The following is a 12,737-nucleotide window of genomic DNA, read 5'->3' on the forward strand; positions in this document are numbered from 1 at the left end:
ATCATTTCCAGGATTTAATCTACTTTTGAAAAGTGCAAATTCAAATTTGATGATCCATTGATGCAAAATTTAGAATGAATTTTTACATTACTTTTGTACGTGATTTATGTGATAAGTGATATAACAGTGCAGTAAGCTACAGAAATTTTGTGAACGATTTTTTTACATTTTATGTTCGCGATAATTTTGCTCAGATCATGTTTCAGTTTTACCTTTCACTTATTTTAATTAATTATATCCTTAACTAAAAGTGAATAGTAAGATTATCACTAAGGAGGAAAATAATTTAGTCTTGACTCCGACTAATTTGTACTATGTATTCACTGTATGCCAATAAAAATGAATATAGAACTTGCAGAAAAACAATTAACTTCAGTAATTTTTATGGAGGGCTATTTAATTATGGATACTATATAAGTACCCAAAAACTTACTTATCCAAAATGAAGACAAAAAGGTAAAGTGCTCCCCTGTGCATAGCACCACGCCATGAAGGCATATAGGGGGTGTGGGGGGTAACGCCCCACACTTTCTTCATCCGGTCGTCGGTGGGGGTGATGTGATCAGCATCACGCCCCTGACTGCCTTTACCCCCCAGGGTTTCCCCCAGGTACCCATGTTATTCGACGCTGGGTGGGCACCGGGGCCGCTTCCATCGTTAGAAAAGTTCCCGGATTTGAACCGGCCAGGGATCAAACCCGGGACCTTTAGCATGGTAGTCAGACACGTTACCAACTGGGCCACCGCGGCTCAGTGATTTTTAAATGATTTTTAGTAAATTTTATAAATACACAAAACTTTTGATAGGATACAACAGGACCCAAGTTCCAATTGTTTAAATCAGAATTGATCATGCATATTTAACATATTTCAATTTATGTCTGTCAACACATACTTCAGAGTGAACTAATCCCCTATGTTTCAATTATTGTAAAGAATAGTGTATATTTGACATTTGCAATAAACCCCCTCATCAAAAAAGAGGGCAGTTAGTTAAATTTTGTTACACAATAGAATTTGGAAAAATTAATGTGCTAAAATATATATTTCAGAAACACTTAAAACACTTGATAAAACATTGTTTTACATTTTCAGCCGGGAGCTGGAGGTGTATATCCGTGAGTTGTAGGAGGAAAAAAGAAAGGTGTTAAATGCAGTGGACGATATCGCAGGAATGTGTGGATGAAGTTAAAAATACGACAGCGAGGATAAAAAAAATTGACGTAATTCTCTAGGGGGTACAGTGGGTCGACGGCGCTGTTAAAATTTGGCGCTGACGTCATGCGTGGGTAGCCCCACAAACCATTCACGGATAGCCCCATGAACCATGCACGGTTAAGTTAGGTTAGGCAAACAGTTAAAATTTGGGGTCGTAGTAATGTCAGGAAATGACAGGAGTGTTAGTTTTGCTGCTGTTTCGTATTTTTTTACAGGAAAAATGAGCGATAATAGTCCGGAATAGGAGTTTCTTGTGCTTACGCAGGTCATACTTTGCGATCAAATATCTCAGTTATTTGTGGTTTCCTAATGCTGGAACCAATTTTATATTACATAAAACGTTGAAATCTGTCATAATTCTTGAGGGGGTACAGTGGGTCGACGGCCCCAATGTTACCACTAAGCCATTGGAATGCACTAAGATTACAGTACTGCACATTGTAATTGGCTAATCATTACGAAATATCTCTTTATACAGACCTTAGGTTAATATGAAGAACTTAAACCAGTTTACTTATATGTGGCTATGGAACAGATCATTAAGGACCGACACATCCCATCTCTGGGCTTGTGCCAACTCATCAAGCATTAAATGTTGATACTTTTACTAATAAGGTCAATACATAGGGAATTTTAAAAATATATATATATACATATATACACTTCCGGTTGTATTTCTTCTTACTCTGAAGATGTAATGATCAAGTTTGTGAAAATTTGAATGTTTTCACTGTCTGGTGAGTGTTTCCTTTCTCCTTTGATATTTATTTATCCCATTTGGCCCTCCTTGCATTCATCATATATATATATATATATATATATATATATATATATATAAATAGCATAGGAGACTGTAAACACTTATCCCCCCTTCTGGCACTCTTTCTCATTCTATCCCTTATATATATTTTTTTCCTATATGGATATGAACCCTGTTGTGTACAACTCTCGGCTTTTGTTTATTTCCATACTTTCTACCTACATGTGACAGTGAGCCTATAACCTCGAAATATAAAACTTTTCTTCATTTGTGGTAAGTGTTTACTGTCTCCTAGTCCTATGCTATTTTTGTTTATCCGCCCTTCTGGCACTACTTCTCTTTCTATCCCTTATTTATATTTTTTCCTATTAGTATATATACACACACACACACACACATGGGCCTCAGTTAAGCTATTAAAGTTGTCTGCATCACTTGCACACCTGCTCCTTAAAGTCTGCTGGTATTAGTTGATGATGGTTGACTCCAGGTTCTGACTGGAAATAAGGAATGCATTCCAATTTAAGGACTAAATTCCAACTATACACACACACACAGAGACAAAACTAAAAATAATTCAGGTGCCAGCCCCTTTCTCTCAACAGCTAATGCTTTTATGAAGGCACAATACGTTTTTACTTTTATGTAGAAATACATTTAATGTAAGAACATTTCACTTTAATTATGTGTATAATTATGGAAGGTGAAATCTTTGTCTACATTGCAATTTATTATTCTGGAAACAAGTTATTATTAAACTCCTATCGGACAAACGGCTGAAATTTGCTAGTTCTTTTAATTTCAATATTCGTACTTATCTATTCTGCATTGAGAAACATTGTTGAAGGTGGCACTTCGCTTATTTCATGGAAATAAGCTCTATTTGCGACATATCGAGTAAGTTTTCTTCGTTTCTTTTTGCCTTCGGTAACACGGAACATGGCGGTCACAGTTTCACTACCGTACTCGGCATGCAGTGTTTCCACCCCACTGCACCCAAAAATACCTATGTAGCCCCACAAACCATTGACGCATAGCCCCACGAACCATTGATACTTAGCCCCATGAACCATTTCCGGTTAGGTTAGGTAGGGTCATGTTTAGGTTACAATAGTTAAAAATTGGTTTAGAAAATAATGCATAGCCCCACACACCATTCTTGCATAGCCCCACGAACCATTCATACATAGCCCCACAAACCATTTGCGGAAACGTACCTTCTTCAGTTAAAAAAACATGTGTTTGGAAACTCTGACCGGCATTGACCGTGATTATGTCATCACATGGTACTAATCTGATATTCCCCAGACAGATTTCTTCATTTTTACAGAAGAAACTACTTACGGTAATAAGTTCCTGTAGCATTGTCTAACATCTGGAAGGTGTTTTGTGTGATGTGGAAATGTTTCATAGTGGAAATTCAATCATTGACACATGGACCCACGAACCATTTCCGGTAAGGTTAGGTTAGGTTAGGTAGGGTCACGTATAGGTTACAATAGTTAAAAATTGGTTTCGAAAAAAATATGCATAGCCCCACACACCATTCTCGCATAGCCCGACAAACCATTTGCAGAAACGTACGTTCTTCAGTTACAAAAACACCTTTTTTTTAAAAAAAATGCAATTATTTTCATCAAAAAAACGTGAATGTACCTTCAAGAATGTTCCGTGAAGCAGATAATATCAAAAATTCACAAAACAAAAAAAGTTATAGGTGTCCGGGGACTATCAGATTTTGGTAACGATTAGATAATCCAGAGACTGATTTCTTCAAATTTACAGGAGAAAAGATGAGAAAGTACTTACGGAATTGCGTTCTTGTAGACTTTCTGAAGCTGTGGAAATAGTTTTTTTTCGAATCGTGCAACTTATTTGGCCTGTAAGTAACGTATTTTTCGTCATTCATGCATCTCCGTTGCACGATAGCTTGTGCCACCATTGCCGTCGACTACGTGAATCAAATGTTCTGTGTGTTCGGTTATGTAACCCCCAGTCAGTGTAGCAACCACGGGGTAGAGTAAAAATTTACTATCCTTCGGACACCTCTATTTTTTTCGTTTCGTCAATATTTGACATACGTACTTATGTATCTGCCTCGCGGAACATTCCTGAAGGTGTATTGACGTTGTTTTGATCAAAGAGCAATTTTTCACATTACGAGTACTTCTTTCTCCTACCTTTCCGCTTGCCTCACACACAATATGGCACAGACACCTTCGTAAATAATGACGCATCGGCCTTGTCTTTTCTCGATTTTCAATTGTTATGCAGTGTTATAACCTTCGGAACCCAAGAAATGCCCGTGAACAAACTTCATCAGATCTATTTCTTTTTAACTTTATTTTTCGCGTTCTTTTACGAAGAAAATTGTAATCATTCGTGGCGCTATCCGTGAATCGTTTTTGCGGCTATCTGTCCTGGAATAAGTGTGAAACACCCACAAATTGCAAAATAAGCGAAAATAAGGCGTTAGTTTTCGGAATTGAAACTGTCGATTTTCGCAAATTTCTTTGTTTCACAACCAAATATTTCTGATACTAGCACGACACCAAATTTTAACTATGTATCCCAACCTATCCACGCGCCAATGGTTCGTGGGGCTAGCACCAATAGTTCGCAATTATTTCCAATTTCTAGATCCTGATACTAACAAGACACCAAATTTTAACTATGTATGTCAACCTAACTGAACTAACCTATCCACGCGCCAATGGTTCGAAACACTGGATACCAACAAAACACAATCACGACGCGTCATGATAGTCACGACGGTGTACGAAGGTGATGGTGTAAGAAGGTGTACGGACGTGATGGTGTACGAAGATGTACGCGCCAAACGCTATCTCCGTCGGAGAATTAATTTTCAACGAACAACATCAATTTCAGCTATGAAACATTCCCACATCACACAAAACACCTTCCCGATGTTCGACAAAGCTACAGGAACTTATTACGGTAGTTTCTTCTGTAAAAATAAATAAATGTGTCTGAAGGACAGTAAACTAGTACCCGGGGTAGTTTGACAAGATGTTAATTTTTTTTTTGTTGAAATTTATTTTTCTAAATTTTCCTAACCTAACTGAACATAACCTAACCTTACGTGAATGGTTTGTGGAACAATTTTCGATTCAAAAAGTTTTGTGAATAGCTTGTGCGGCATTTATAGCTGACAATACTGCATATCACCTGACGACAGACAACGTCCCGAATTAGCAACGACAAATAAAGAATTATAATGTTAAAATAACGTGTTTCTCACGGGAAAAAAAGTGATCCCCAGGTTGAAAAATGTTCTGCTATGCATATGAGGTAAGTAGAAATGATTTTTATTTGGAAAAAAAACGAGTTGAATGTGTCTTCGACTTATCTAACTGGTACCCAGATTTTTACCAAAGAAACTGCATTCGGTAAGTAATTCCTCCTGTAAATTTGAAGAAATACGTTTGTCCGATAAGAGAAATTTACCGTACTTTCTTGTGTAAAAATGAAGAAATCCGTTGTTCGGAGATGCAATTGTTACCCTGAATATTTGTATAAATTATGTGGAACATGTTATCGAAGCACTAAACTGCTTTGGTAGATGTGACAATATTTTATAACGTTGTACAATTCATTTTGCAACGATAAACAACTTAGTAACGTTAACCAAATTTGGTAATTCAAGTTAAATTATTTGGCATTTCTTAATAAATTAGCTTGGTTAGATTTACCAATTCGATACTGGTGATCAAAAATGAGAAAAATGATTTGCAAGAAACAAGTAAAACTTGAGCAAATCTAAAAGTTTGTAAGATGCCTATTTCGTGCACATTAAATCTTTACATTGTGAAGTAAGCTATTTCTCAAGTTTATTGATAAGTATAAAATCTGTGTTACTTACCCTGGAGTTGATCGTAGGGACAAAATTACGTGGAATTGCCCTAATCCATTTCTATTTTTTAGTAACATCTTGAGGAAATCTAAATACATTAGTTTTACTGTTCTCATCATAATTTCCTCTACACTGCGGTACTCAACACTTATAGACCATATTTCTTGTACGTTCACACTTCACTTAAACTTCACTGCAGATCTTAAAATTGCATTGCAATTCCAAATTCACTAAAAAGGTCCAACATTACTTCCACCAAATAAATCAAATATGGCGGCTGTCTCGCCTACAGATGATGACGTCGCCAGTGTTGCCACAATCTGTAAGCACAATTTTCCTTTGCAAGGGGTAAAATGTCCCTTTTTCGCCCATTATTTCCCTTCATCTAAATAATAATAAATATTATCGTTGACCCATGTTCGTATGTATGTATAAAATGTTAAAGAATTTAACTTTTAAATGCTACGACGCCAGTGGTCCTGGTTCGAATCCCGGCCTGGGCATGGCTGTTTGTGAGTGTCTATTCATAAATTTCATCATATCATCACTCATCCACATCTTTGCAATTAGCCAAGTGGCAGAAAAGTGAAGTAAAATGAACCAAATCAATAAACAATAAAATCAATAACTTTAAATGTCCTGGAGATTTATCTGTGGATGAAAAGATCTTAGGAAACATGTTTAAAAAATTCGAATTGAGTGGCTGCCCATTACTTCACACTTTTATGATTTTCATAAATATTTAATAATAATAATAAAGTTTGTTCCTCAGGCAAAACAGGCGTCAAAAGAAAAATTTTAACAGCAGCCCTTAGCTAAGCTTTGACAATGGGTGGGTTTCAAAGTCCGACAATCATTGCGCCGCAGACGGATTTTTTTTTTGGGGGGGGGGGATTGTTTCAATACATTAGTGTTCTATTTTAAAATTCAAATGTTTATTTTAGGATAATTATATTATGAAACTATGATCAGTTTCTAGTATTTTATTCAATGGTGGGTTTGAACCCACTAAACCCCCTTATATACGGTCCTGATTAACAGTTGTAGTAATACAAAGATACAGCTTCAGATGTGTTTTGAAAATCGAGGGAAATTTAGGTCAAAAAATTTTACACTGATAAAAGTGAAATCCTGCATTCGGAGATTGGCAACACTGGTTCAGAGCATGGGGAACATGCGAAAAAGTAGCGTCTACTGTTCAGTTTTTTTGCTCTAAATTGTTTTGTGGTTGAGGACAAGTGAAAAGCTTACATGTGTTTCCTACCCCATGGAATCAACAAAATGAAATGTTTAAATAAATCAGGGAAAACAGAACTGATTGACAAGATTGGCATAACTGAAATGCGGCAAGGAAATTACGAAGAATGCACGAGTCTGTTCACTTTATTTTCCGAAATAACCTTTCGGAAAGATGATTTTCTTGCCATGAAAATAAATTTTAAATTGTTCTTTATGAATATAACATTTTTTTCGAAAACAATGTATTATGCATGAAATTTGGAACAGATGCAAGTCAATTAAGTGCGAAGATGAAAATAGTATGAGAATTAATTAATGTCCGAAATCATAAAGGTAAGTCAGAAAAACATAATTGACATGCTAATGTTGCTGTTTCATTCAGTATGTCAATTTTCAGTGAAGACTGAAGATAGCCTCAATGAACTTGTTGTTATTGTTATTATCCAGTGAACCAGCCTGCCTCTTTGCGGAAAATACTGCAACGGCATGTTTACATTTACTTCTTGCCCAAGCTTTGCAATACAGGTGAACTGCTTTGTTTTCAAATCATTTCTGAGAGCCCGAGTTAGGCAGTTACAACCGAGGTTCAGTGCAGATGAAACAGTGGTGCGTATACATTAGTTTCGTCTGCATTTTCCGTGTTATTTTTATTATCATAATTAAATGCTTCGCTCTCAGCACAGCTTCACCTTCGTTATAGTTCCTGGAATTCACATAGCATTCGCAATGTTTAAATATAACGCGTAATTTGAACGTTTCTTCCATACCAGCAATGACAATACGCTGCTATTACGTACTACTACAGAATGTAAACCAAGATCTATCCTACGTAGAGCGGCCATATTGGAAGCGACACTAGCGCTCAGGTGGTAATTTTAATCGCGAATATTGCCACATTACCGTCCCTGCCGAACGGTGTGAACCGCACGGGAGCGCTATTCAATTGTTTTAAATTATGTTTGCGCGAGTGTGTTCAGGAATGGAATGACAATATGTCAACAATGGCGAAGGTTGGCGAGCAGGGTAAAACACGTGATGTTAAGAGAGAGGGAGACGAAACGAAAATTGGTATCTGCGCAACGGCAGAGATAGCTGCGTCGGGTTCTAGTCAGTTATAAGTTTCCGAGAATTACATTCTCCTGAACCTAAGAATTAATATATTAAAGCGCAATGGCAGGGTTGCGCAAACTGGGTTAATATAGTGTATATATGCACATAGAGCACTATACCTGACGTCATTTAGATCGTCCCTAGCTATCATGGGTTGATAATACAAAAAAATTAATTTTAGCACTACGCTTTATGTTGTTTTTTTTCTGGTTGCGAGTATGTGTAATTCAACGACAGGAGTAGGAATCGGAGAAACTCCCAAAATTGTAAAGAAATAATGTATTAAGTGCGTAAGCACATGATATTTATTAATATACACTATGCCCTATCCGATAACATAATATTAACGTAGTTTTCATTGTATTAATCAGACATTTTCCCCTTGTATTATTTGGCAACAACAATTTTAAAATTGTAATTCCTGTAAATAAGAAGCCCTAGTGGTTGCGATACATGAAGCAGAATATAAAATATTATATGTAATAACTATTATTCTTGATAAATGTGTATGTATATAAAACAAAGGGCCATATTTACTATAGACGTGGAAATGTATGATATCAGTTATTAATAACAACTATAAAAATAAAAGTACAGTCGCGTGGGATTATTATGTATTATTCTTTACCAGATTCACAAGAATAAAGCACTTAAATTGTGAAAATTGCAAATGACGTAAACAAGTGCTATGCAAATTGTAAGACTTTTTTGAGTTTCGATATCTTCAATGTTGTTGACGATTCTTAATTTCACAGCATTGATTATTTATCTATCATGTTCCGACATAATTTCCGAGGTTAAGATGAAATTAAACTTGTAATTTAATGTAATAACAGTACGTTTAGAATCAAATTCCCCATGTATTTAAATGGCAGAACAATTGCCCATCAAAAGCGTGGAGGCACAACAGGGGTGCTGCCACCTACAATAGTTTCCTTTGACCAGGCCCATAATCTACAGATGGCAGTATGAAATCAAAAATAAAGGATTACTGTGCATCCCGAGCGGACAGGATGTAGATTAAAAATAATGAACATAGTAGAGGTGTGCGGGATCCCGAAAAGCACAGACTAAAAATGTCTGTACAGGGATCAGGAAAGAGTTTTCTGTCCCGATCCAGAGTTTGGGAAATGGCTTCCATACTTTTCGGGATGCCACACAGTCGGGGAAATTTTTGAAAATTGCCAATTCTCGATGTTTTCTGTAAGGTCATGTCCGAAAGATCCATACCGTACTTGAAGCGAACATTTTCAGAGTCTGGTCTTGAAATCGCCGACTGGAAGTGAAAGTTATTCAAACTGCACTTTGACTTCAGCGCCAAATTATATAAAAACTGAGGACACGTTGTTTTCCGCGCGTTTGAAACACTTGTTTTTCACCATAGAAATCACATAGCATTTTCAAATGTTCTTATACATACATTTTCACACATTAGAAGAACTTTAACCAAGAACTTTCTGAATCTCTATCTCCGTGATTTCAAACAAATGAACGATGAGTGCAGAAATCATTTGATCAAGTCTGCAACGATCCGTGCTCCGAGCTGTGGTCTCGATTGCTCGTGGACGGTTTCAAACTACACTAGTTGGCGTCACTTCCGTCAAGACTTTATTTCAAGTCTCCAATTTGTACCGGGGCTTTCACGATGGCGCAGTGGTAGTGTCGTCGCTTTGTAATCAAGGGGTCCTGGGTTCGATACCCGGTGGAGGCACATAGTGGTTCGGATCCCACTTTAAACAGTAGGTCCAGTCCCGATTAGCCTTACTGTGCATAAAGTGGACTTAAAACACCAAATCAATCAATCAATCAATCCAATTTGTACCATTTCGGACACAGCCTCAGTGTCTGGAACCTCTCGGAAATTGTTAGTTTTTATTCGATAAATGTAAAACCAATCGAAATTTTCAGAGCGTCGGAAAATTTCCTGAGTTAGTCGGGAAGTTTCGATTGAAGATTCCAATAAATTTCCCGTCTCCCGACCAAACAATTTGTCCCGCACACCGCTAGAATATAGAGAGGGACATTTTGTCTATTGTCATCTTTGCCGTTGGCTTTGCATCGCGGCAAGTTTGAAAACGGCGCGCTTGAAAAGTTCCCATCTGGAGAGGCTATCCACGTGTGTGAAGCAGGCCCGTACCCAGGGCAGGCACCTCCTTCCCCCTCGAATTATGATATATTTCAATATGAACCCATAAAATCACACTAAAATATTATTGAATTTTTTTGTTCTTTTAAGATTTTGCAAATGAATGGGTTTGTTGCAGAGAAACAAGCTCCAGAAGTCTGCAATATTGAGTAATTTTAGTTTTATAACAATTGATGCAAAGCTACCAGATGTTCCGATTAAGCCTCGAAAGTCCATTCTTTTTAATTCCTGTTCAGACTTTTTTTGGAACTGCAGTCGTGAAGTAAAAATGTCTAGTTTCTTGTTCACTCTCAATTGCACATGCCCTTAATTTTTAAGGTAGTGATTCCAATTGGCTGGTAGGTTAGGTTGGGTTTGTTGGGTTTGTTGGGTTTGTGCACAAGAATTGTAGATGAGAGGCACTTGAAAAACAAACAATACGTTTTTCTTCGTTATGAATGTGTAGCATTGCTTCTCCATGGTGTGTTTTAATATCCAATGAAGTTAGAGCAGAATGCACTTCTTTTGAGTTTTGGGGAAGAGGTGGTAACTCTGCACGCCGTGCTCGACTCAACTTTTCCTTATATATTCTATATCTTTTACACTTGTTAAAGTTATTTGAAGAAAAGAGAGTATTGTACGAGAAATCGGGAGAATTACAGTAGACGAACTTGCACGTGTAAATGCCAATTTCCTTCGGAGATGCCAGGAATGTGTTGCAGCAGAGGGACATCATTTTCAACACCTTCTGTAGTCAAGGTTAGTACACAATATGAAAACTGTAATTTTAATAGCCGACTCTAGGGACTGTCGCGGACCCCGTTCGCCGGGAAAGACAAGCCCTGACGCCGGGTCGCTTGCCGCCGAGTCTCGTAGCAAATGTCAGGGAATGCTCTGAATATGTGTGTGTGTGTGTGTCGAATCCATCACAGTATGTGTGTTTGTCCGTTTCTTTTTTCAGCTGTTACGCACGGCGATCCATTCGACAACGCGAGATTCAAACTATGCGCGGGGAAGTGGACGTACGCTGATTCGTGCCTGAACAGTAGAGATGTGCGGATCGGGACGAGAAATTTTTAAAGTTTCGAAGTTCGAGACGGAACAAATTTGCAATATTCCAACCAAGTTGGGATACTTTCGGGACGGTACTAAATGTTAAAAATTTCCCGGCGCTGTGTAAATCTCAAATTCGACGTTACTTTCCATGAAGTGAATTTTTTCGGCATTTCTGGAATGAAAACTAACAACTTCCAAGAAGTATTGTTTATTGACTTGCTTGATTTTACTTCGCTTTTTGTGCCACTTTTAGCCTAATTTGCGAAGATGAGGATGATTGATGAAATTGATGAATGGACACTCGCAAACATCCATGCCTATGCTGGGATTCGAACCCGGGACTTCTGGCGTCGGAGCGCGATGTGCTAACCACTCCACCACGGGGGCCGGCAACTTCCGAGATGTGTCAGACACTTCGAAAACATCGAGAATTGAGCACTTTTAAAAATGACCATTTGGAATTTCCCGGCTGGTCGGGATCCCGAAAAGTCGGGAAATCATTTCTCGAAGATGCCCGACCCTGTGGCCGAGTGGTTAGCACATCGCGCTGCGACGCCAAGGGTCCCGGGTTCGAATCCCGGTCAGGCTTGGTTGTTTGTGAATGTCCATTCATCAATTTCATCATTTCATCACTCATCCCCATCTTCGCAAATTAGCCAAGAGGCACAAAACGCGAAGTAAAATAAACTAAATCAATCAATCAATCGAAGATCGGGACGGGAATGTTTTTTTCCCGACTTTTCAGGATTTTGCACAGCCCCACTGAACACCACTGATGTATCCTCCATGTTTGCTGCTCCATCAAAGCTGAAAAACACCGAATTGTTCATATTCAGGCTTCATCACTCACAAGTGTTGAAAATTGTCTCTGCCACGGCATCAGCAGTCATGTTAATGTATCGACACGAAACAAAGAAAATCTCTTCGAACACAGCTGGATCGCGAAAAAAAATTAATAAAAAAAAAAATCTTCCTTTCCCAATACATCTAAAGTTTCGTCTCCCAATATGGTAAAATGCTGAATTATTTCTCTTGGACACTTTTTTTTTCACTTTTTTTTTTTAATCAGCTCATCAGAAGTTTTTATCATTTCGTATATTGGATAACTCAGAAGTAAGATATGTTCTTCCTGCAGGTTTGTATATGATCCTTTAGGGTGTAATCGCCTTCCTTCACACCTAACCTTAACAAAATCCTAATTTCCCATCATTGTGCCTGGGATCTTCAAGACTTGGGAACAGTAGCGTAACTAACACGATATGCGCCCCCCCCCAACTTTCAGTTGAGCGCCCCTACTCGTTTTCAAAAAAAGCTTTCCTTTATACAACCTACATTTATATTAGGTGTTCAGAGTGG

Source organism: Lepisma saccharinum, chromosome 9 (assembly GCF_977018435.1).
Source record: "Lepisma saccharinum chromosome 9, izLepSacc3.1, whole genome shotgun sequence".
Classification (NCBI taxonomy): domain Eukaryota; kingdom Metazoa; phylum Arthropoda; class Insecta; order Zygentoma; family Lepismatidae; genus Lepisma; species Lepisma saccharinum.